Source organism: Chiroxiphia lanceolata, chromosome 12 (assembly GCF_009829145.1).
Source record: "Chiroxiphia lanceolata isolate bChiLan1 chromosome 12, bChiLan1.pri, whole genome shotgun sequence".
NCBI lineage: Eukaryota > Metazoa > Chordata > Aves > Passeriformes > Pipridae > Chiroxiphia > Chiroxiphia lanceolata.
Genome location: NC_045648.1, coordinates 21,498,818 through 21,525,504, shown reverse-complemented (window position 1 = coordinate 21,525,504; position 26,687 = coordinate 21,498,818). Strand labels below are relative to the sequence as shown.

General features: G+C 47.9%; 1 long non-coding RNA gene across 1 annotated transcript; it reads right to left on the bottom strand.

Moving 5' to 3' along the window:
* LOC116792848 lies at positions 1-22,243 on the bottom strand. The gene is made up of 3 exons (XR_004359284.1): positions 22,233-22,243; positions 18,873-18,877; positions 1-192 (listed from the first exon to the last, which is right to left on the bottom strand). It is a non-coding gene; the product is annotated as an uncharacterized LOC116792848 (long non-coding RNA).
* Between the last annotated feature and the right edge of the window lie 4,444 nt (positions 22,244-26,687).

Sequence of the window (26,687 nt, the reverse complement as noted above, 5' to 3'; positions counted from 1 at the left end):
CAACACTCCATCCGAATGTCTGTGCACTCACTTTGACCTGAGAGAAACCTGCCTGTTTGCAGAGCACTGACTGGGCAACTTTTCTTTTTGCAGGTGGAAAAGGGTAGATCAAGAAAAAACAGATGGGTCCAGCAGAAGTGATACTGCTTCTGTCAAAAGAAGAGCAGAGGCCGAAAGCACTTTAGGAAATTGCTTGCAGAAGCACTGTGCCTTCCAAACTACAGTTCAGCAGTCTCAGTGACTTGTCCAACATGAGAACTCCTTTTCAATTTCTCAACCCCCAGATTCCCCAGAAGTAGGAAATTGAAAACACTGACTCTGAAAAGCTCCTTTCCTTCCTAATAATTGTGCTTTGTCCTTCCCATTTGACAGTGCCCTTGGAAATGTGCTAGTGTGATCTGGATCTGGGAGCAGCCCTGACCTCCCACAGCACTCATCCAACAGCAGGAAGACCCTGCCTGGCTCCTGCTGGTGTTCTTGCCACCCACCGACAGCTTCTCCCTGTAGAGGTGTGGGCAAATATCCAGGCAGGATGAGACCTGACTCCGGCAGTCAGCCGGGTCCCTGCCCTGACACGAAGAACCCCGGAGCACAGGGACCCTGCTCTGCAGGACAGCCCTGGGCACCCCTGGTTGCACCCCCATCTTCCCACCCGGCAACCGTCCCTGGGAGAAGGAGCCCACCTGCGTTGTCCCTCTGATGGTACTGCGGAGAACACCTGCCCTGGAGAGAACATCCTCCTCCTCTGCAACAGAGAAACTGAGAGAGTCCTGACAGATGCACAAAGTTGTGCGATATGGTAGTTTTGGGAGATTCCCCCAGGAACACAAGTGGCACTGCCCTACACCCGTAGATTTACTCTGCAGAGGAGTGTGAAGTAGTGTCCCCAAGGGAAGTCTCAGCTGAACACCTCCCATCTTTTCGCTACCTTTAACCTCCCTCTGCCTTACTTCTCTCGTGGTTACAGCAGTGCCCTCGGCCCTGTAGGGCTGACCAGAGGACCCGCCCCTGGGCAGAGCTCTGTCTTTGTAGTGCTGCCCGCTTGTCAGTAGCTCCCTGCGTGCCAGGAGCCAGGTCCAGATGAGCAACAGTAAGAGCCAAAGGTAACCCTTTCTCTGCCCCTCTGGGTCCCCGTGGGTGTCCCTGGGGCTACCGGGGAACCTGTTGTTGGAGGAAACAATGATGTTCCCTGTTCTCACCTCTTCAGTGACATTTCTTTCCAGCAGTGACATTTCTCCCCTTAGAAAATTAACAGGGTAAGATGATCATCTTTTCTAGTTTCATCATTACACAGGACACCAGGAGGGTGACAGCAAAGGATCTGATAACTCCCTGGCACAGCGGGGGTTTTCCTGGAGTCACACCCAGAAATGTGTCAGGGCTCTGAGAGGTGTCCACCCCTGAGCTGGACTGATGCACTGCTCACACATGCTGGGGTGTTCCGAGACACCAGTCCTTCCATCGCGCACACACACAGGCAGTTCATTGCAGCCGGGGCAGTGTATCCCTGGGCTCCTGCTGCCACTCCCAGAGCCCGGAGCCACCTCAACCCTGTAGGGCTCCCACCCTGCCCACTCCTCCACTTCAGATGAACATTGAAGCTTTCTACTCACTGGAACTGCCCAGTCCAGCCCCTCCCCTGTCCCCCAGTCTCCCTGCCCCGCCCCAGCCCAGCAGAGAAGCACAGTCCTTTCTGATCCTGCAGCAAGAAAGGGAGGAAATAGATGACAGGGACAGGGACTGCATGTTCTGGACTGTTCAGGGGATTATCATCTCCAGCGGCAGTTCCTGCAGCCTCAGAACCAGACCCTCTTCCCAGTTGGCCCAGGCAGTTGCTGCCACGTGGGCACAAGCTCTGCAGCCCAGATGGGTCCTGTAGTGCCGGGTTTTGCAGATGTCCAAGTACTAGTCGTAGGACATGATGGTGAGAAGGGTAACCTCAGCTGGGATCAGGAAGAAAAGCAAAAAACACCCCTGCAGCTCATCCTGAGTAGGAGATGCCCCTGCTGTCCCAGAGAGAATTAGCCATGGCTTTGGGGACAGTGCTGCAGATGCAGCCCAGGTTCGTGAGGGAGAGGTGGAGCAGGAAGAAGTCCCTGGGGGTGTGCAGGTGGTAGTGACAGGCTACGGTGCTGAGGATGAGGCCGTTGCCCAGTAGGGCAACCAGGGAGATGCCCAGGAAGAATCAGAACTGCAAGAGCTGCACCCCTCGCATGCCAGGAGGAGGAAGTGGGGGATGGAGCTGCTGTTGGACATGAGCTTCCTCCGGGCATCAGGAACTGTCCGAGGAGGAAAAGGCGGTGAAAACTTTGGGGACAGATTTCCTAGACCAAAGCCCATGAATTCCTTGGAGCATCTACCCGAATCCTAAGTATCTGCACTCACACATACGTAGATTCTAGACTGTAGAAGAAGGGATTAGCATGATTTTAAGATGATTTCTTCTGAATTTTTGATTAATTTTTCTGCTACTACGTCCGACAGCGGTGTCACGGTGACACGGGGGGCATCGTGGAAAAAAAGGAACCCTGAGACATTGCAGAATCCCACATGTCTGTCTCAGTTGGAGTTCATTTGTGTTAACCACATCAGTGCTTTGGCAACTGCTGAGCAGAACTGGCACAGCGTCCTCATTTTCAGCTTCCTCCTTTGAATGGGGGGCAAGATCATGGGAGGGGAAAGACACAGGGTAGGTGAGCCAAATGGACCAAAGGTATATTGCAGAATATATCGTGCCAGCTCAGCTACAAAAGCTCAGGAAAAGAACAGAAAATGGGAGAAATCCATTTTTTTACAATACTTACCTTCTGAGCGGCCTATCTGTGTAGTGAAGCCCTGTTTCCCATGAAGTGGCCAAACATGACTGATGACGGAAAGCAGAGAATAAATTTCTTTATTTTCCTCTTCATTTAAGGCATGCACAAACTTGGGCTATTGCTTTAGTAAAGTGCCTGATGTGTGGAATTGCAGGTCGTGCCCATGTGTCTCAAATGGGACATGAGAGTCCAAATCTGCAGGACCACCCTCCCTCTCCTGGATGTTTCTGCTGTGGGTTGAGCTCTGCACAGCGTTTCAAGAGCTACCTGGCCCGTACCTTACAGAGCAGCTGGGACTGGTCCTGCTACCTGTCTGTGGTTGGCAGGGCCTTTCCCACGAGGAGGGGCTGTGGTAAGCGGGGGCCCTGCCTCAGCCCCCACTGAGGCCACTGCACCTGCAGAGCCCCCACTTTCATTTCTGAACTCCGTGAGCCCGGAGCACTAGTCGTCCCTGGGGCAGCATCCCTCTGGGGTTGCCTGTCCCTCTGGGGCAGCATCCTCCCTGCAAAGCCCTCCTGCACCTTGGCCCCCACCCTACTCTGCCCTGCTCTCACTGCTCCTCCCAGCTCTTCTGACACATGGAGCCAAGGGATTCTCAAAGAGGAAACTGGCCATGGGCACAAGTGGCTCCAGAGCTCTTGGGGTGGTAGCCAAGACCATGGGGGTTCAAGTGGTTCTTTCCCCAGGAAGTGCCAACAATGCTCCATTGTGAAGAAACCCCCCCAAGGCCTTTCTGGGCAGCCCTTGCGCTAAGGAGTCCTGTTTTAGGACTGTGTCCTTGTTGGGATCATGTGTCTCAAATGGGACATGAGACTCCAAATCTGCAGGACCACCACTGGGAGAAGAGGGTCAGGTTTGGTGAAGTCTGTGCACATCCGTGCCGCACAAAACAGACACAGTTCAGAGTCCAGCTGCAAGTGAGTTATTGCAGAACAGATGAAAAGGGAGCAAAGGTGGGGTGTGAAAAAGCTGAAGACAGTGTTAAAAACAACTGCCACCAAAACTTGAAAGAACTTGGGGGAGTTTTCATCAGAAATAGCCTTGACTTTTTACACCTTCAGCCAGTGTAGAGATGTCCCACCTGATAACTAATCTTACATGTTTGTTTTGGAGCACATCCGCATGTGTTGCTCTATTTCACCTCCTTTATCTCAAGGCAAAATAGCTGTTTATTATTTGTCTGAGTTTAGGGGTCAGGAATATTCATGGTTAGTAATTGTTTCTGAGATTTTCAACAAGTAAATCAGTACTAGAACAAACATTCCTAACCTGTCTATAAGATATTTCAAAGTGGAAGAGCAAATCCCATTTTGCATCCTGACTTAACTCACCACTTTATTGTTCTTTCTCGAGGTGTCTCTCATCCCCTTGCGCTAAGGTTCCCAATTGATTGCAAATATTAATTTCCAAATTTGAGAACTGTCTGGACCCTTCTCATTTGTTTAACTTTATACTACTTTATTTTGGGGTGTCAGTTTGTAGAAGTTACAGCTGGGACTTGGTTTCAAGTCTCATCATCTTGGCAAACTTTATGGTCTGGCACTGATTATGGTCATAGTGCAACGGCTCCTCATTTTCATTTACATTCTCCCCTTTTTACCCTTAGTTTCCTCACCTTGTTCCAATATTTGATCCCCTTCATGTTACAAAGCACCAAAAGAAAATTTTCCACACATTGAGTCAAAATTTCTCATGTTGCAGTTTGTGCCTGGTGCCTCTTACCAGATCAAGGTACATCTCCAAGTGATGTCATATGGAGAAGGAAATTTAACAAGGACAGTGAGCCCCAGACTGGTCTCTGAGTCTTACAGACACTGTTACCTGGGCAGGTGATGGAGTCTCCATCCTTGGAAATATTCAAAACCTTTGAATGAGGTTCTGGTCAAATGGTTCCAGTTGTCCCTGTTTGAGAAGGGGGGTTGGACCAGATGATTTCTCCAGTTCCCTTCCAACCTCACCTGCTTGGTGTCTCTGTGATTCTGTACAGGGTATGAGAGATTCGAAACCACAAATTTCAGAATCTATGAGGTCCAAGGTAGCTGGATCTGTATCCGGTTCCTGTGTGTTAAATTTTCACTTCCCCTTGGCCATTTGATCATTTGCACGTGTGGTGATAGGAAGCGTGTAAGAAGACGAGTGGTGTCATCCAAAAGTACAGAATCCTTCCGTGTTGGTGAAGTATTGAGCAACAAAAAAATTTGAAGTCAGGAAACAATTCAAAAGTGTGTGGAAAAATCATTATATTGCGTTCTCTGTATCATTTTCTTCCCTAATTCTGGTAGTGGTTGAAGAAATAATGGAATTTTGATGTCCTAAGGAGAAGTAACGAAAGAAATTGTATGTTGCTTCCTACTTTTTGTGTCCAGCCTTCATTATAGTTTCCCTGAGCTTCACCTCCCACCCCCCTGTAGTCCCTGGGCTCGCTGTGTTGGGAAGTACTCGTGCTGCTGGAAGACTCAGATAATTTTTAGGGCGTTTCTCCCTCCTGTGACTTGGTGCCTGATCCTCCCGTGCCAGGGCAGATCCATTGAGTGCCTGGTTTAACAAATAACGTGAACAGCATCCAACGTGCAACCCAGAGCAGAGTAGCTGAATTACCTCGCCAGTTCTTCCCAAAATCACAGGGAACAGTCCTGGGAATCTTGGACTCTGTTTTAACAGTGTGTGAAGAATCTGGGATGTACACCACTATTGGAACCATTTCTTGTAGAGAAAAAAGTGTTCAGTTGCAGTTATGATTTTTATGTGATATGTTTAATACATTTGCATTTCCGAGTACTTTTTTTTCCCTGTTTCTGTTTTTAATCAATGTATATCATTGATTAAAGTTTACTCTTTGAATATTCCTTCTAAAACTGAAACCTGAACTGTGAATGCATTTCTCCATGTTTACTCTGCAAATTTACGCCTGTGTTTTCTGTCTCGTTCTTAAAGAGTCTTTTAGGAAAATAGGAAATAAGGGAGAGGGAGAGAGAGTTGTTGCTATTCCTTGTTCCAGTGAGTCTGTATTTGTCCTCTGACCATAGTAGGAGCAAGGGATGTATTTCATAAGAAAGACTATGAGGCTTACTAATATGCAAGGATTTTAAATTAAAAAAAAGATGTGAAAAATCTTTAGGATATAAAGTCTGGTGAGAATTGCATCTAACATTCTCTCTTCCAGGTGTCAGGATTTTTCACTCTCCCTCATGTCCTCGTTTTCTGTGCCCTGTGCCACATGTTCCCCTGCTGATTCAGCTGGAAGGAAGAAGAAGGACATGGGAGAGAGGAGGTGCAGAGCCTGTGAGAGGAAGGAGCCAGGAACCATCTTGAAAAATTGAAGAAAGAGAGGGCAGAGCAGAGGATGGAACAGAAAGTGAAACTTTTTCTGCAGTGTGTTGATGCCAATTTCTGGAAAAATATAGGTCTAAGGAACACAGTAAAAAAAACACAGGCAGTTGTAGAGTCTGCTAGGAGGGACCTCTGGGCAGAGAGACAAGCAGCAGTGGAACAGAGTGTGCCTCTCTCCTCCTGCAGGGACAACAACACAACCAGTTCCAGAAATCCCCTCTGTTCTTTGAGGGGGTGGCAGCAACTGTGGCCCAAAGGGCCAAAAGAGGTGCCGATGTGGCAAACCCAGAATGCTTGATCTGCCCCTTCTGGGCTTGCAGGGGAAAGTTCCCCCTCTCCTCTCACCTCAGCCCTCCTGGCTCCCGAAGCAGATCTGACTCTTGAGATGTTGTCAGAAGAGTCAATTTTGTTTATCATCGTGTTCTAGCTGCTGCTGACCAGCCAGCAGGGACCACCCAAGAGCACCTGCCGTCTTCTTATCCCTCTTGTATTTTTTGGCCCTAATTTCCTTGTTCTTTTATCTCTGAGGAAGTGGTTGAAGAGGGAATAACTCATACAAACCATGAGGAGAAAACTGAAAGCCAACCAGAAATGACGTGAAGATGGAGATCTCAGGCCTTGATCAAGAGTCCACCGGAAAAGTAAAGAAAGCAGAGCATTCCCAGCAGCAATCCCAGATGTCCAGGACCGTGGAAATACTGTCCGTGGAGCTGCCTGATATGAGATCCCAGGGGTTCTGGGATTTCTCCCATTTCACTTGTTCCCTTGGTGATGTGAGTAGCTATAACGTCCAGGGCTGAAGGCCTCCTGCAGCTTTTCTTGGATGAGGACACCTAGAAGGAAGTAGGAACTGGAGGCGAGCAGAGGGAACACAGAGAGTATTCAGGGTCACAGGCAGGTTTAGAGGTGAGATTCACAGCAGAGTTGGTGGCAGCTGAACGACAGGGCACTTGCTTGGATCCATTTGGTATGGAGATATTTTGGCTCTATCTTCTCTGGGTAATGTGTCATTACTGAAAAAAGAGTAATTTTGCAGGCTGTCCCTTGCACAAGCAGCTCACCTGCTCCTGCTTATCCCAGAAAGCTCACAAGGATCACTGAGCAAGCAGGAGATTCCAGTGCCAAGCCATGGTTCTTGCTCAGCACCACATAGTTCCAGATAGCCTTTGGATAACAATGAAACACTGTTCCTTGTAATCTCCTTGATCAGAGTACAGTCTTCTGGGCATGGGGAAAAACAGAGGCTTCTTTTCTGCCCTGTTCTGCTCATCTGAACCCAGAGACTCAGACATCAGTTTCCCACCAGTAGCAGCCCAGAAAAGCACTGTTGATTTCTCTGAAAGCAGTTGCAGGCTGTTGGTCATTGGTACTTGCTGTGGTTTCTTTCTGTCCCACCCCTGCAGGTGCTGCTGGGACAGGACCTTCAGCCAGTTTGGATGAAGACCCTGCAGAAACATTCTGACAATTCACGCCATCTCTGTGACCTTGCCCGGTCTCCAAATGCCAGTCTAGAGAGGTCCGAGGCACTGTTAGGATGTTCATTGGATATGCTTGACCTACACGGGTGTCTGAATTCAGGGGATATGGCACCACGGAAGCACCTTTTTCATGTCCTCTATCTCTGCCTGAACTGGAGTGAAATCCCTGGCTGAACAAGGACAACCGTGTGAATCCCACCCTCAAAGGTCCAGTCCTGGCCAAGGAGGTTTCCAGTGGCACTTGGGTTTCCTGTGGGTGTCCAGGAGATCCTGTGCCCAGGTCTGGGACACAAGACTCAGAGGGGACACGTCCTTTCTGCAGCAGCTGCACGTGGTGCTTGAAGCAGGAAAAGCTCTAAAACAAGGACGAGGGAGGGCAAAGATCTCAGTCAAGCACAGGAGGTATATTTTGAAATAACCATGCCCTCAGTAATAATTGTCATCCTCAGAATTTGTAAAGATGAGGTTAACGCGACCCTATCATATGAGAAATGCAGTCATTTCTGCTGATATTAACCTCAAAGTTATTTTTGGTAACTCCATTATAGGAACAAGTGTCCAGATTTCACAACTGAAGCAGGAGAGGCACGGGGGGCATCGTGGAAAAAAAAGACCTTTAAAAAGGTTGCTGATGCATATGTCCAAACACCCTCCTTCACCCTAATTCATCAGGGCTCAACAGAACCTTTTGTGGACTTTATAACCCGGCTAAGGGAAGCTATAGCATGGCAAGTACAGCAAAAGGAAAGCCAAGACATTCTGTTTAATAAACTTGTGATTGAAAAGGCTAACGAGGATTGCCAACAAGCCTTAAAAATGCTAAAGGATCCTACACTCCTGGAGATGATAGAGGCCTGTAAGAATGTGGGGTCTGATTCTCACAAAGTGAGGTTAATAGCTGACGCTTTGGCCGGGCCACAAACCTGTTTTCACTGTGGTGAGACAGGACATATTAAAAAGAACTGCCCACAATTAACTACAAAGACTGAGCTTCCAAGGACGCCGTGCAAGCGGTGTGGAAAAGGTAGACACTGGACAAAAGATTGCAGGTCTCTTACTAACATCTATGGAGAACTACTGCCTCCTAAAAAGTCACCAGACTCAAAGAGAAAAGTGACTTTTAATTCAATGGCAGATCTTAGACAGTGCGACTGTGAGCTGTCGGGAAACGGGGAGACCAGCGCCCGGGGTGGTGCTATGACACCAACACCCCCACAACTGCGCTCCATCCTTCGCAGCCCGTCCTTCCAGCAAGTGCCAGCAAACCACAGCAGTTAGCGTGGATCATATTAGCCCTACCCTTCCCTACAGTCCGACTTAATTATGACCAGCAAATTATGCAAGCAGTACCCTCACCATGTGACCCTGACCCTGAATTAGACCCGAATGAAACATACTTGGTCATCTCACACCTGGTAGCACGAGAAAAAGGAATTACAGTATTACCAACATTACTAACTGGACTTAATGAACATAATATTTTCATTTGCATTTTTGCCTCTCTCCCACCTGTAGAAGTCGACTGCTTTCCAGTGGCAAAGATGGTTTCAGTAACCGCTCTAGTGAATCTCATGTCACGAGATGAAGAACTCACAGTCAGCGGTGGACTACAAGTCAATTGGACAACAACTGTGCAAGCAGAGAGGCCCTTTCTAACATGCTCTGTTTCCCTTTCAGGATTTCGTAGTCCACAAGAAATTACTGTCACAGGCCTTTTGGATACCAGCGCGGACATTACTATAATAGCTTCCCGGGACTGGCCTCCTAGCTGGCCAGCCCACAGTACTAACATCAAAGTTACTGGTGTGGGTGGCTCACAACAGCCTGTCCAAAGCTCGGAAGTGGTTACCATCCACGGGCAGGAGGGCAGATGTGCAACTCTCCGACCATTCATACTGAACGTACCGGTAACGTTATGGGGACGAGATGCCATGGAACAGTGGCATATTGGACTGCAAACAAATTTTTAGGGAGGGTCACTGAGCGATTGCAGCTACCCAAACTGACTTGGAAAACGGAGGTTCCGGTCTGGGTAAGTCAGTGGCCCCTGCTTAGCCAAAAGCTGCAAATTTTAAACAAATTGGTTGATCAGGAATTGGCAAAAGGACACCTGGAGCCTTCCATTAGTCCGTGGAATACTCCAGTGTTTGTCATCCAAAAATCCTCAGGATCCTGGAGACTTCTCCAGGACCTGCGCAAGGTAAATGAAGTCCTGGAACCCATGGGAGCCCTACAGCAAGGTATGCCATCCCCATCTATGCTACCTGCTGAATGGCCCATGGTTGTTATTGACATCAAAGACTACTTCTTTCACATTTTTCTTAATTCGGAAGATTCGGCTAAGTTTGCATTCTCTGTCCCAGCAATTAATGTTTGTGAACCTCACCGCAGGTTCCAGTGGCGGGTGCTTCCTCAGGGGATGAAAAACTCACCAACCCTTTGTCAAATGTTTGTTGCAAAAATTCTATCACCAATTAGGCAGAAGTTTAACAAATCCATCATCTTTCACTATATGGATGATGTTCTGATCTGTGCTAATACAGAATTGGCTGTGGAAGAAACTTTGAATTCGGTCATTTTGGCTCTAAATTCTCATGGCTTAGAAATCTCCCCTGAAAAAATACAGAAGGAAGCACCCTGGAGGTACCTTGGACTCAAAATTAATTCAAAAACCATCAGGCCACAGTCAGTTACAATTGACAAAAATGTACAAAATTTGAATAACCTCCAAAAGCTGCTGGGAGCCATCAATTGGGTACGCCCTGTGCCTGGGATCACAACCACTGATCTACAGCCCCTTTTTGAGCTTCTAAAAGGAGATGCAGACCTGTCCTCCCCCAGGTCCGTCACAGAAGAGGCTGAGAAAGCCCTTCAAGTGGTGGAAAAGAAGATATCAGAAAGGTAGGTGTTCAGAAAGGTGGAGGGCCTGCCTTCTTCACTAATCGTCCTGCGGGAGACCAAACAACCTCTGGCTATCCTAGGCCAGTTCTCTAGTGACCAAGGCGACTTCTACTTATGGGAATGGTTATTTCTTCCTCACCAGTTTTCAAAAACAATTGTCACTTTAGTGGAAATGATTGGTAAGCTAATTCATAAAGGCCGTATGAGGTGTTTAGAGCTCAGTGGAAGGGAACCAGACTGCGTTTACCTCCCATTGACTTCAGAACAGCTTGAACAACTGCTGAAGTCTTCAATCGATTTCCAAATAGCCATCAGTGGATACCCAGCAGAGGTAAAATTCCACCTCCCAGCTTGTCAATTTGTACAGAGATTAGCCCAAATCTCAATTAGACTAGAAATTATGCAGTCTGAAATTCCAATCAAAAAAGCCAAAACAATCTTTACAGATGGTTCGGGAAAAACTGGAAAAGCAGTCATTGTTTGGAAACAAGGTGGCAATTGGCAACAAGATATTCATAAAGTCCAGGGTTCCCCCCAAATTGTTGAGCTATCAGCAGTTGTACGTGCCTTTGATATATTTCAAAATGAAGCAATAAACATTGTTTCTGATTCGGCTTATGTGGTGGGCATAGTAAAAAGGATTGAAAACGCATATCTGAAGCATGTCTCTAATCAGCTCCTCTTTGGTTTGCTAACCAGATTGTTGTTTTTCATCCAAAACAGGAAATTCAAGTATTATGTAGTGCATACCCGATCCCACACAGCTCTACCAGGTCCCGTAGCGGAGGGGAACCAGATAGCAGATCAGCTAGCAGGTATGGTGGCGGTACCAAATTTATACCAGTAAGCCAGACTCTCACATGAATTCTTCCACCAGAATGCCCGCTCGCTGCAGAAACAATTTGGATTAAAATTAAATCAGGCAAAAGAAATCCTAAGGACCTGTCCCGACTGCCAGGCAGTGGCCCCGCTTAAATCTGAGGGTACTAACCCCAGAGGGCTGGAGCCACTGGAAATTTGGCAGTCAGACGTGACACATATACCAGAATTTGGAACATTAAAGTACGTGCATGTGTCAATTGACACTTTTTCCAAAATGATAGTAGCAACAGCGCATTTGGGTGAGAAAAATCGAGATGTCAAAAGGCATTTTCTATCTGCATTTGCGAGAACGGGGGTCCCAAAACAAGCCAAAACCGATAATGCCCCCTCATACATATCAAAAGAAAGTGAGGCATTCTTTAATGCCTGGGGTATCCACCATATCACTGGGATCCCACATAACCCTACGGGACAAGGTATTGTGGAAAGAGCTCACCAAAACATCAAAAATTTAATCAAAAAACAAAACAGGGGGAGTATAGGTATGACTCCCCAAGAAAGATTGGACAAAATCACATACGTTTTAAATTTTTTAAATAAATTGGAAGAACCTGACATAACCATAAGTAGAAGTCCCATTGAAAGGCACTTCCATTCAGTGTCAAACCAGGATACAAGGAAGGCCAAAGTGTTGTATTTTAACTGACAAATGGACGGGTCCTTTTCCTCTCATCACGTGGGGGAAAGGACACGCCTGTGTTTCTACCGAGACAGGCCCGAAGTGGGTCCCAGCAAAGAGAGTCAAGATCTACCAGGATCCACCATGCGCTACACCTGTGCCTGCCTCTTCATCATCCTCCTCGACCTAGGAACCAAGCAAAGGACATCGGGAATCGCAGCAGCGCTTCCAAACTGGGCTTACGCCAATTCAGAGAACATCTGGGTAAAATTAGCTAAGGAGACAGGAAGTGAGGCCATCTGCCTGTCCCTGTCAAACATTAATAACCTGTTTCAAACGTGTCTAATTGGAATACCCACAAATGAAAGCCCAAAGGTACATTTTGAATCCCCCTCATATGGGACGGAGGAGCCCATGGAAATTGAAATTATGGGATCAATAATTACAAACCATTGTTTTCTCTTTACACCAAACACCGCTGTCAAAATTCCTAGCCACAAAGTGACTCCCTATAAAGAAATTTATCAAAACATCTCCCTCTGGTGCAATAACACTGTGCCCGAAAAAATAATCACTGAGGCGGTCGGCGCAAAACCAATAGCGTTGCCGGAGGGGAAGTTTTTAATCTGCAGAGAGAGAGCCTGGGTGGGTGTCCCCTCCTATCCGGTAGGAGGCCCCTGTACTATGGGGCAACTCTCTTTAACCCCGGTAGATTCCGTTTCTCAAGCCAAATTCCATCAGCGCCAACTCGATCTAAAAGATCTTCCCCTTATAAATCAGTGAGCAGCATTGTTCAGCCAATCCCAGAAAATTGTGACCCTCTAATATCCTTATGGTCAAAAACCCTGAATTTTTGGAGCGCTTTTGCTGTGTTCCCAGGGGTTGGCACAGCACATTCCCTCAACCTCCTAACACACCTGGGATGCTGGATGGCAAAAGAGGCTAATGCCACCAGCGTTGCCCTAGAGGGTCTGGTTAAAGACACCCTAAAACTGCAAGAGGTATCCCTCCAAAACAGGGCCACGATAGACTTTCTCCTTTTAATGCATGGCCATGGGTGTCAGGAGTTTGAAGGCATGTGTTGCCTCAATTTCTCTGACCGTTCCCAATCCGTGTTCAAAAGCATCAAAGAGTTACGAGACCTGGTCAGTGACATACGAATGTCACCAAAGCTCTCCACCGATGACTTATTTGTCACGCTGAGTTTACCCAGTTTACCTAATTGGCTTAAGCAAATCCTGTTAGCCTGTTTTGAAATTTTACTTCTCCTGTTTGTGTTGTTATTAACCATCTCCTGTGTCACAGCATGCTGCAGGAAGACCATCCCAAAAAATATCTTTTTAGCCGTGCCTGATTTAAACAACAGAGGGCGAGATGTCGAGGACCAGGAATCGGAATGGGACGATTCCGGAAATGGAAAAATATGTACAACGATTGAATGGACTTTACACATTGTGTGTTTCCCCCGAATTTGTATCTTCCGGGCATGCCCCGGCCTGCTCACCCCCCCCCCCCGCACCTCTCTCCTCTCTGCCGACTGGCTGGAGAAGCTGCGGCAGGAGACAGCCCCCATTCGCCCTCTCCTCCCCTGGTCCCTCCTGCGCTTTTCCCCCCCCTGTTTTGCCCACGGCTCAATCCCGGTTTGTCCCCCGACCTGTCTGTCTCCTGCTCCACCCTATGTTCTGGCCCTTTCCCTCCGGATAAAAACCCTATGTGCACGCTGGATTAAAGATTCTACCTGCACCCCACCTTTGTGTCTGGGATCCGTGCCGTTTCGCGGCCCCATTCGCCTCCCCTCTTCGGACCGCGGCACTGCACAGTTATGGCTCTGCATTAGATCTGGCACCACCACTCTCCCCTTTCCATGATGCTGGGGCAGGAGAGGAGCAGGATTCTCTCCTGGGACTGGGAAGAGTGTCCCCGGTGGCAAGGGCTGCACTGAACTGCACATTGATCCCCAGCATCCCAACTGCCTGGGGATATGACATGTGGTGGGGTCGGGCAGGTTCCCCTCCCTCACCTGGGTTCTGAGGGACCTGGGAGTGTTTCCTGCCCGTCCCCAACTCCCAGGACTTACCTGTGACTTTCAGGTTCTGGGAGAACTGAGGGCAGAGTTCCTCACTCGGCTACTGTTGTCCTTGTGCTGGTATCCACAGGTGTATGACCCCGTGCTCCTCCTCATTGTGGTGAAGAACATGTAGTAGCTCCCCTTCTTCTGTTGGGCTTTCAGGCTGTGAAAATCCACCCCATCCTTGCAGAAGAAAATTCGGGTGAGAGCAGACTTCATGACTGGCACTGAAACAAAATCTGTTCTCCTTCCTGTGTTGCATCCAAAGTGACATTGGTTTTCATATGGAGGGACGGAGCTTGGAGGTCACCTGCAGAGACGGCAAAGGGATGGCCCCGGACAGCATAACTCTTGTCAGGGATCGAAAAAGACTCTGTTCTGGAAGGGAAAGAGTTTCCCCGTCAGGGGTTCATACCTGGGGACACCTTCCCATCTCCAGCCCCAAAGAAATACTTTCACAAGACCTATCCCTGTACTCACCATCCCTTGGGGAGCTGCAGATGTCCTGGGCCATCACACCAGCACCTGCATCGGGGGGCACAGAGAGTTTTGGTCAGAGGGGCAGCAACCCAGCTCAACCCCTGTACCCCGTCCACTTTCCCGCTGCTGAGCCTGTGCTAGGCAGGAACCATTCAACCCATGGGGCTCCGTCCTGAGTGTCTTGTCTCCAGGCTTGACACCCTCCCCAAGCTTGTTTTCATTGGGTTTGTGGTTCCAGGTGGATGTTTCTCGTATAATCTCACACTATAAACCGCATAGAGAATGGTCTAGAGAATGGTCTTAGATGGATCACAGACCCTTTTGATCAGAAATGGAATTGCACTGGAACATGCTTACCCTGAGGGGTGTTTCCCAAGCTTTAATGTGATTCTCTAAATGCACCTAAATGTCACACTTTTGACCTTCCCTGGCCAAAATTTTCTGGTCAGGACTTGGAGCTATCTGGTCTATGGGGATCTGTCCTCAACCATGGCAGGGAGGTGGAACGAGATGATCTTTAAGGTCCCTTCTAACCCAAACCATTCTATGTTTCAGTGATTCTCCAGACTCAAGAAAACTTTGGAAAGTTGATGAGAAAACAAAAATAAAAGCTTTAAACAACAACAAAATAACCAGTTACAGTTGATCCCGGAGCACAGAATGTGTCAGAAATTTCCACACATTTTATGGAAAAGAGGGCAAATTGGAAGAAAAATGGAAAAACAATCAGTGCCATTTTCAATTCTATGTTATCAAGAGGTCTCCAAATTGATTAAAGAGAGCAACTGAGGGAGAGCAGAACAGCCCCCTCCTATGCTGAATTGTGAAGGAACAAGGTATTTCCTCCCACAAACGTTTCTGATTTTTTGTTTTAACCCAGTCAAAGAAGAAAGACCAGCATTTGTCTGTCCTCTAGAAACGGTATTAAGGGCAGGCTGGGGTTTGCTGGGCAGTCACACACTCCTAAGGGCTCAAGGTAAGGGGAGGGTTCAGCAATACAACCTCAAGCCCCTGAGCTCTGGTGGTGCTTGAAGGGGGAAGTGTCCCTCTCTCAGGGAGGGGATTGGGGGATGGTTGCAACTTGATGCTGAGCTGGGCAGGCGGAACCTGGAGAACTGAAGCCACCTGAAATGCAATTTGTTGTCCTCTGGTTCTACCCGTCTCTCCAGAGAATGCTCTTGGTGCCATCAATCATTGCCCAAACTGGTAGGGGGATGTGTTGTGTAGCTTGACTCTTTCCCTGTCAGGGATGCAGGATTCATACCGTGGGGTGAAGCTGCTTTGGGACAGTTTAGGGGAGGTGATCTGAAAGTTCCAGTCCTGAGCTCCATCTCTCCATGTGACCTCCCAGCTCCTGATCTCTCTTTGATCCCCACTGTTGCACAGAATGACGAACAGGTTTTGTTTTGGTGGGTAATTGATCAGAAGTCTCCTGCCACCCGAATCATCTTCTGCAAGGATGGGGTGGAGGTGCACGGCCTTAGAGCTCAACATCGGAAGGGCAACTACTACATGCTCTTCCCCATGACGATGGGGAGCACAGGGACATACACATGTAGATACCAGCACAAGAAAAACAGCTGTCCAGTGAGGAACTCTCCCCTCAGTGTTTCTAAGAACCTGAACTTCGCAGGTGAGTCATGGTAATGGAGCACACTCCAAGGAGACACTCCCAGGCCCAACAGAGCCCAGGTCAGGGAGCTGCCCCCTGGCATGTTCTGGTCTGTTGGGAGAATAGGGAAAGGTTTGCTCTGGGGCAGTTGAGGGTCTTGGGTTTTCAGCATCAGCAGCCCCCAACATGCACCCCAAGTTCAAGGCATTGCACAGCAGGAGTATTTTGCTCTTAGCCATGGAGGAATCTTTGTCATATCAGAGCCAATTTTGGGTGGGTTTGTGATTCCAAATGGATGCCTCTGGCTCCTTAAAGCACTTCAGCATCTACCAGGTCTCACTCAAACCCACTTAGAGGGGTTGAAAATCACCCCCATTTCTTAGAGGTCCAAGGGAGTTGCAGCAAGCAATCTTCCTCCTGCTGTCCCCAAAGCAGCTCTGCCCCTCATTGCTGCACTGCTGCTCCACACTCCCTTTCCCTGGGTTCTGCCCTGTGCCCGGGGTGGGCCCTGTCCTGCCCTGCTCAGCAGCCCTCCAGTCCACAATTCCCACCTTTCTCCTGCATGTCTGTGTCAAATGCCCTCACCTTTCTCCAGACTCAGAGGAGGATAGTGGGAGTAATGGCCCAAGACTTTGTTACTGTTTTAAGGGCTGGGAAATACCTCGGTTCTGGGAGGGGTGAATTTCCTCTCCTGGGATTCACACAGGGAACAAAACCCTTTCCTGTTTCCATCTCCAGCACCAAACACCTCCCTTTACAGGATGTGTCCCTGTACTCACCATCCCCTGGGGAGCTGCAGATGTCCTGATGTATCACATCGGCACCTGCACCATGGGGTACAGAGGGTTTTGGGCAGAGGGGTAGCAACCCAGCTTGTCCCGGTGCCCCTGTCCACGTTCCCACTGTTAAGCCTGTACTGGGTCAGAACCTTCCCAGCCACGTGGCTCCATTCTACGGGTACTTTGGCTCCTGTTTGACACTTCACCTAACCCATTTTGATTGGTTTTGTGATTCCAGGTGGATGCGTCTGGCTCCCTGAAGCACTTAAGAATATGCCAAGTCTAATGCCATGAACCAGACTCCCTCAGAGGGGCTGGAAACCGCCCCCATTATTCAGAGGTCCATCCATGGGAGCTGCGGGAAGTAACTGTCCTCCTGCCCTCCCTAAAGCAGTTCTTTTCCCTGTGCTCCACACACCCTTTCCCATATATCCTGGCCTGTACCCGGGTCGGACCCTGTCCTGTCCTGCGCAGCAGGCCTCCAGTGCTGAGCCCCAAGGCAAAGCCAGCCCCCAACTCACTCAGCACCAGCCACAGCAGCAGGAGGAGGAGGAGGAAGACCGGGTGAGCAGGGTACAGCCTGGCACATCCCAGCTGTCCAAAATTGTTTGGGCACAGCAGGAACAGCCTCTCCTGGATGTTTCTGCTGTGGGTTGAGCTCTGCACAGCGTTTCAAGAGCTACCTGGCCCGTACCTTACAGAGCAGCTGGGACTGGTCCTGCTACCTGTCTGTGGTTGGCAGGGCCTTTCCCACGAGGAGGGGCTGTGGTAAGCGGGGGCCCTGCCTCAGCCCCCACTGAGGCCGCTGCACCTGCAGAGCCCCCACTTTCATTTCTGAACTCCGTGAGCCCGGAGCACTAGTCGTCCCTGGGGTAGCATCCCTCTGGTGTTGCCTGTCCCTCTGGGGCAGCATCCTCCCTGCAAAGCCCTCCTGCCCCTTGGCCCCCACCCTACTCTGCCCTGCTCTCACTGCTCCTCCCAGCTCTTCTGACACATGGAGCCAAGGGATTCTCAAAGGGGAAACTGGCCATGGGCACAAGTGGCTCCAGAGCTCTTGGGGTGGTAGCCAAGACCATGGGGGTTCAAGTGGTTCTTTCCCCAGGAAGTGCCAACAATGCTCCATTGTGAAGAAACCCCCCCAAGGCCTTTCTGGGCAGCCCTTGCGCTAAGGAGTCCTGTTTTAGGACTGTGTCCTTGTTGGGATCATGTGTCTCAAATGGGACATGAGACTCCAAATCTGCAGGACCACCACTGGGAGAAGAGGGTCAGGTTTGGTGAAGTCTGTGCACATCCGTGCCGCACAAAACAGACACAGTTCAGAGTCCAGCTGCAAGTGAGTTATTGCAGAACAGATGAAAAGGGAGCAAAGGTGGGGTGTGAAAAAGCTGAAGACAGTGTTAAAAACAACTGCCACCAAAACTTGAAAGAACTTGGGGGAGTTTTCATCAGAAATAGCCTTGACTTTTTACACCTTCAGCCAGTGTAGAGATGTCCCACCTGATAACTAATCTTACATGTTTGTTTTGGAGCACATCCGCATGTGTTGCTCTATTTCACCTCCTTTATCTCAAGGCAAAATAGCTGTTTATTATTTGTCTGAGTTTAGGGGTCAGGAATATTCATGGTTAGTAATTGTTTCTGAGATTTCAACAAGTAAATCAGTACTAGAACAAACATTCCTAACCTGTCTATAAGATATTTCAAAGTGGAAGAGCAAATCCCATTTTGCATCCTGACTTAACTCACCACTTTATTGTTCTTTCTCGAGGTGTCTCTCATCCCCTTGCGCTAAGGTTCCCAATTGATTGCAAATATTAATTTCCAAATTTGAGAACTGTCTGGACCCTTCTCATTTGTTTAACTTTATACTACTTTATTTTGGGGTGTCAGTTTGTAGAAGTTACAACTGGGACTTGGTTTCAAGTCTCATCATCTTGGCAAACTTTATGGTCTGGCACTGATTATGGTCATAGTGCAACGGCTCCTCATTTTCATTTACATTCTCCCCTTTACCCTTAGTTTTCTCACCTTGTTCCAATATTTGATCTGCCTCATGTTACAAAGCACCAAAAGAAAATTTTCCACACATTGAATCAAAATTTCTCATGTTGCAGTTTGTGCCTGGTGCCTCTTACCAGATCAAGGTACATCTCCAAGTGATGTCATATGGAGAAGGAAATTTAACAAGGACAGTGAGCCCCAGACTGGTCTCTGAGTCTTACAGACACTGTTACCTGGGCAGGTGATGGAGTCTCCATCCTTGGAAATATTCAAAACCTTTGAATGAGGTTCTGGTCAAATGGTTCCAGTTGTCCCTGTTTGAGAAGGGGGGTTGGACCAGATGATTTCTCCAGTTCCCTTCCAACCTCACCTGCTTGGTGTCTCTGTGATTCTGTACAGGGTATGAGAGATTCGAAACCACAAATTTCAGAATCTATGAGGTCCAAGGTAGCTGGATCTGTATCCCGTTCCTGTGTGTTAAATTTTCACTTCCCCTTGGCCATTTGATCATTTGCACGTGTGGTGATAGGAAGCGTGTAAGAAGACGAGTGGTGTCATCCAAAAGTACAGAATCCTTCCGTGTTGGTGAAGTATTGAGCAACAAAAAAATTTGAAGTCAGGAAACAATTCAAAAGTGTGTGGAAAAATCATTATATTGCGTTCTCTGTATCATTTTCTTCCCTAATTCTGGTAGTGGTTGAAGAAATAATGGAGTTGGAATTTTGATGTCCTAAGGGGAAGTCACGAAAGAAATTGTAAGTTGCTTCCTACTTTTTGTGTCCAGCCTTCATTATAGTTTCCCTGAACTTCACCTCCCACCCCCCTGTAGTCCCTGGGCTCGCTGTGTTGGGAAGTACTCGTGCTGCTGGAAGACTCAGATAATTTTTAGGGCGTTTCTCCCTCCTGTGACTTGGTGCCTGATCCTCCCGTGCCAGGGCAGATCCATTGAATGCCTGGTTTAACAAATGACGTGAACAGCAACCTTGGAGCTGCCTGATATGAGATCCCAGGGGTTCTGGGATTTCTCCCATTTCACTTGTTCCCTTGGTGATGTGAGTAGCTATAACGTCCAGGGCTGAAGGCCTCCTGCAGCTTTTCTTGGATGAGGACACCTAGAAGGAAGTAGGAACTGGAGGCGAGCAGAGGGAACACAGAGAGTATTCAGGGTCACAGGCAGGTTTAGAGGTGAGATTCACAGCAGAGTTGGTGGCAGCTGAACGACAGGGCACTTGCTTGGATCCATTTGGTATGGAGATATTTTGGCTCTATCTTCTCTGGGTAATGTGTCATTACTGAAAAAAGAGTAATTTTGCAGGCTGTCCCTTGCACAAGCAGCTCACCTGCTCCTGCTTATCCCAGAAAGCTCACAAGGATCACTGAGCAAGCAGGAGATTCCAGTGCCAAGCCATGGTTCTTGCTCAGCACCACATAGTTCCAGATAGCCTTTGGATAACAATGAAACACTGTTCCTTGTAATCTCCTTGATCAGAGTACAGTCTTCTGGGCATGGGGAAAAACAGAGGCTTCTTTTCTGCCCTGTTCTGCTCATCTGAACCCAGAGACTCAGACATCAGTTTCCCACCAGTAGCAGCCCAGAAAAGCACTGTTGATTTCTCTGAAAGCAGTTGCAGGCTGTTGGTCATTGGTACTTGCTGTGGTTTCTTTCTGTCCCACCCCTGCAGGTGCTGCTGGGACAGGACCTTCAGCCAGTTTGGATGAAGACCCTGCAGAAACATTCTGACAATTCACGCCATCTCTGTGACCTTGCCCGGTCTCCAAATGCCAGTCTAGAGAGGTCCGAGGCACTGTTAGGATGTTCATTGGATATGCTTGACCTACACGGGTGTCTGAATTCAGGGGATATGGCACCACGGAAGCACCTTTTTCATGTCCTCTATCTCTGCCTGAACTGGAGTGAAATCCCTGGCTGAACAAGGACAACCGTGTGAATCCCACCCTCAAAGGTCCAGTCCTGGCCAAGGAGGTTTCCAGTGGCACTTGGGTTTCCTGTGGGTGTCCAGGAGATCCTGTGCCCAGGTCTGGGACACAAGACTCAGAGGGGACACGTCCTTTCTGCAGCAGCTGCACGTGGTGCTTGAAGCAGGAAAAGCTCTAAAACAAGGACGAGGGAGGGCAAAGATCTCAGTCAAGCACAGGAGGTATATTTTGAAATAACCATGCCCTCAGTAATAATCGTCATCCTCAGAATTTGTAAAGATGAGGTTAACGCGACCCTATCATATGAGAAATGCAGTCATTTCTGCTGATATTAACCTCAAAGTTATTTTTGGTAACTCCATTATAGGAACAAGTGTCCAGATTTCACAACTGAAGCAGGAGAGGCACGGGGGGCATCGTGGAAAAAAAAGACCTTTAAAAAGGTTGCTGATGCATATGTCCAAACACCCTCCTTCACCCTAATTCATCAGGGCTCAACAGAACCTTTTGTGGACTTTATAACCCGGCTAAGGGAAGCTATAGCATGGCAAGTACAGCAAAAGGAAAGCCAAGACATTCTGTTTAATAAACTTGTGATTGAAAAGGCTAACGAGGATTGCCAACAAGCCTTAAAAATGCTAAAGGATCCTACACTCCTGGAGATGATAGAGGCCTGTAAGAATGTGGGGTCTGATTCTCACAAAGTGAGGTTAATAGCTGACGCTTTGGCCGGGCCACAAACCTGTTTTCACTGTGGTGAGACAGGACATATTAAAAAGAACTGCCCACAATTAACTACAAAGACTGAGCTTCCAAGGACGCCGTGCAAGCGGTGTGGAAAAGGTAGACACTGGACAAAAGATTGCAGGTCTCTTACTAACATCTATGGAGAACTACTGCCTCCTAAAAAGTCACCAGACTCAAAGAGAAAAGTGACTTTTAATTCAATGGCAGATCTTAGACAGTGCGACTGTGAGCTGTCGGGAAACGGGGAGACCAGCGCCCGGGGTGGTGCTATGACACCAACACCCCCACAACTGCGCTCCATCCTTCGCAGCCCGTCCTTCCAGCAAGTGCCAGCAAACCACAGCAGTTAGCGTGGATCATATTAGCCCTACCCTTCCCTACAGTCCGACTTAATTATGACCAGCAAATTATGCAAGCAGTACCCTCACCATGTGACCCTGACCCTGAATTAGACCCGAATGAAACATACTTGGTCATCTCACACCTGGCAGCACGAGAAAAAGGAATTACAGTATTACCAACATTACTAACTGGACTTAATGAACATAATATTTTCATTTGCATTTTTGCCTCTCTCCCACCTGTAGAAGTCGACTGCTTTCCAGTGGCAAAGATGGTTTCAGTAACCGCTCTAGTGAATCTCATGTCACGAGATGAAGAACTCACAGTCAGCGGTGGACTACAAGTCAATTGGACAACAACTGTGCAAGCAGAGAGGCCCTTTCTAACATGCTCTGTTTCCCTTTCAGGATTTCGTAGTCCACAAGAAATTACTGTCACAGGCCTTTTGGATACCAGCGCGGACATTACTATAATAGCTTCCCGGGACTGGCCTCCTAGCTGGCCAGCCCACAGTACTAACATCAAAGTTACTGGTGTGGGTGGCTCACAACAGCCTGTCCAAAGCTCGGAAGTGGTTACCATCCACGGGCAGGAGGGCAGATGTGCAACTCTCCGACCATTCATACTGAACGTACCGGTAACGTTATGGGGACGAGATGCCATGGAACAGTGGCATATTGGACTGCAAACAAATTTTTAGGGAGGGTCACTGAGCGATTGCAGCTACCCAAACTGACTTGGAAAACGGAGGTTCCGGTCTGGGTAAGTCAGTGGCCCCTGCTTAGCCAAAAGCTGCAAATTTTAAACAAATTGGTTGATCAGGAATTGGCAAAAGGACACCTGGAGCCTTCCATTAGTCCGTGGAATACTCCAGTGTTTGTCATCCAAAATCCTCAGGATCCTGGAGACTTCTCCAGGACCTGCGCAAGGTAAATGAAGTCCTGGAACCCATGGGAGCCCTACAGCAAGGTATGCCATCCCCATCTATGCTACCTGCTGAATGGCCCATGGTTGTTATTGACATCAAAGACTACTTCTTTCACATTTTTCTTAATTCGGAAGATTCGGCTAAGTTTGCATTCTCTGTCCCAGCAATTAATGTTTGTGAACCTCACCGCAGGTTCCAGTGGCGGGTGCTTCCTCAGGGGATGAAAAACTCACCAACCCTTTGTCAAATGTTTGTTGCAAAAATTCTATCACCAATTAGGCAGAAGTTTAACAAATCCATCATCTTTCACTATATGGATGATGTTCTGATCTGTGCTAATACAGAATTGGCTGTGGAAGAAACTTTGAATTCGGTCATTTTGGCTCTAAATTCTCATGACTTAGAAATCTCCCCTGAAAAAATACAGAAGGAAGCACCCTGGAGGTACCTTGGACTCAAAATTAATTCAAAAACCATCAGGCCACAGTCAGTTACAATTGACAAAAATGTACAAAATTTGAATAACCTCCAAAAGCTGCTGGGAGCCATCAATTGGGTACGCCCTGTGCCTGGGATCACAACCACTGATCTACAGCCCCTTTTGAGCTTCTAAAAGGAGATGCAGACCTGTCCTCCCCCAGGTCCGTCACAGAAGAGGCTGAGAAAGCCCTTCAAGTGGTGGAAAAGAAGATATCAGAAAGGTAGGTGTTCAGAAAGGTGGAGGGCCTGCCTTCTTCACTAATCGTCCTGCGGGAGACCAAACAACCTCTGGCTATCCTAGGCCAGTTCTCTAGTGACCAAGGCGACTTCTACTTATGGGAATGGTTATTTCTTCCTCACCAGTTTTCAAAAACAATTGTCACTTTAGTGGAAATGATTGGTAAGCTAATTCATAAAGGCCGTATGAGGTGTTTAGAGCTCAGTGGAAGGGAACCAGATTGCGTTTACCTCCCATTGACTTCAGAACAGCTTGAACAACTGCTGAAGTCTTCAATCGATTTCCAAATAGCCATCAGTGGATACCCAGCAGAGGTAAAATTCCACCTCCCAGCTTGTCAATTTGTACAGAGATTAGCCCAAATCTCAATTAGACTAGAAATTATGCAGTCTGAAATTCCAATCAAAAAGCCAAAACAATCTTTACAGATGGTTCGGGAAAAACTGGAAAAGCAGTCATTGTTTGGAAACAAGGTGGCAATTGGCAACAAGATATTCATAAAGTCCAGGGTTCCCCCCAAATTGTTGAGCTATCAGCAGTTGTACGTGCCTTTGATATATTTCAAAATGAAGCAATAAACATTGTTTCTGATTCGGCTTATGTGGTGGGCATAGTAAAAAGGATTGAAAACGCATATCTGAAGCATGTCTCTAATCAGCTCCTCTTTGGTTTGCTAACCAGATTGTTGTTTTTCATCCAAAACAGGAAATTCAGTATTATGTAGTGCATACCCGATCCCACACAGCTCTACCAGGTCCCGTAGCGGAGGGGAACCAGATAGCAGATCAGCTAGCAGGTATGGTGGCGGTACCAAATTTATACCAGTAAGCCAGACTCTCACATGAATTCTTCCACCAGAATGCCCGCTCGCTGCAGAAACAATTTGGATTAAAATTAAATCAGGCAAAAGAAATCCTAAGGACCTGTCCCGACTGCCAGGCAGTGGCCCCGCTTAAATCTGAGGGTACTAACCCCAGAGGGCTGGAGCCACTGGAAATTTGGCAGTCAGACGTGACACATATACCAGAATTTGGAACATTAAAGTACGTGCATGTGTCAATTGACACTTTTTCCAAAATGATAGTAGCAACAGTGCATTTGGGTGAGAAAAATCGAGATGTCAAAAGGCATTTTCTATCTGCATTTGCGAGAACGGGGGTCCCAAAACAAGCCAAAACCGATAATGCCCCCTCATACATATCAAAAGAAAGTGAGGCATTCTTTAATGCCTGGGGTATCCACCATATCACTGGGATCCCACATAACCCTACGGGACAAGGTATTGTGGAAAGAGCTCACCAAAACATCAAAAATTTAATCAAAAAACAAAACAGGGGGAGTATAGGTATGACTCCCCAAGAAAGATTGGACAAAATCACATACGTTTTAAATTTTTTAAATAAATTGGAAGAACCTGACATAACCATAAGTAGAAGTCCCATTGAAAGGCACTTCCATTCAGTGTCAAACCAGGATACAAGGAAGGCCAAAGTGTTGTATTTTAACTGACAAATGGACGGGTCCTTTTCCTCTCATCACGTGGGGGAAAGGACACGCCTGTGTTTCTACCGAGACAGGCCCGAAGTGGGTCCCAGCAAAGAGAGTCAAGATCTACCAGGATCCACCATGCGCTACACCTGTGCCTGCCTCTTCATCATCCTCCTCGACCTAGGAACCAAGCAAAGGACATCGGGAATCGCAGCAGCGCTTCCAAACTGGGCTTACGCCAATTCAGAGAACATCTGGGTAAAATTAGCTAAGGAGACAGGAAGTGAGGCCATCTGCCTGTCCCTGTCAAACATTAATAACCTGTTTCAAACGTGTCTAATTGGAATACCCACAAATGAAAGCCCAAAGGTACATTTTGAATCCCCCTCATATGGGACGGAGGAGCCCATGGAAATTGAAATTATGGGATCAATAATTACAAACCATTGTTTTCTCTTTACACCAAACACCGCTGTCAAAATTCCTAGCCACAAAGTGACTCCCTATAAAGAAATTTATCAAAACATCTCCCTCTGGTGCAATAACACTGTGCCCGAAAAAATAATCACTGAGGCGGTCGGCGCAAAACCAATAGCGTTGCCGGAGGGGAAGTTTTTAATCTGCAGAGAGAGAGCCTGGGTGGGTGTCCCCTCCTATCCGGTAGGAGGCCCCTGTACTATGGGGCAACTCTCTTTAACCCCGGTAGATTCCGTTTCTCAAGCCAAATTCCATCAGCGCCAACTCGATCTAAAAGATCTTCCCCTTATAAATCAGTGAGCAGCATTGTTCAGCCAATCCCAGAAAATTGTGACCCTCTAATATCCTTATGGTCAAAAACCCTGAATTTTTGGAGCGCTTTTGCTGTGTTCCCAGGGGTTGGCACAGCACATTCCCTCAACCTCCTAACACACCTGGGATGCTGGATGGCAAAAGAGGCTAATGCCACCAGCGTTGCCCTAGAGGGTCTGGTTAAAGACACCCTAAAACTGCAAGAGGTATCCCTCCAAAACAGGGCCACGATAGACTTTCTCCTTTTAATGCATGGCCATGGGTGTCAGGAGTTTGAAGGCATGTGTTGCCTCAATTTCTCTGACCGTTCCCAATCCGTGTTCAAAAGCATCAAAGAGTTACGAGACCTGGTCAGTGACATACGAATGTCACCAAAGCTCTCCACCGATGACTTATTTGTCACGCTGAGTTTACCCAGTTTACCTAATTGGCTTAAGCAAATCCTGTTAGCCTGTTTGAAATTTTACTTCTCCTGTTTGTGTTGTTATTAACCATCTCCTGTGTCACAGCATGCTGCAGGAAGACCATCCCAAAAAATATCTTTTTAGCCGTGCCTGATTTAAACAACAGAGGGCGAGATGTCGAGGACCAGGAATCGGAATGGGACGATTCCGGAAATGGAAAAATATGTACAACGATTGAATGGACTTTACACATTGTGTGTTTCCCCCGAATTTGTATCTTCCGGGCATGCCCCGGCCTGCTCACCCCCCCCCCCGCACCTCTCTCCTCTCTGCCGACTGGCTGGAGAAGCTGCGGCAGGAGACAGCC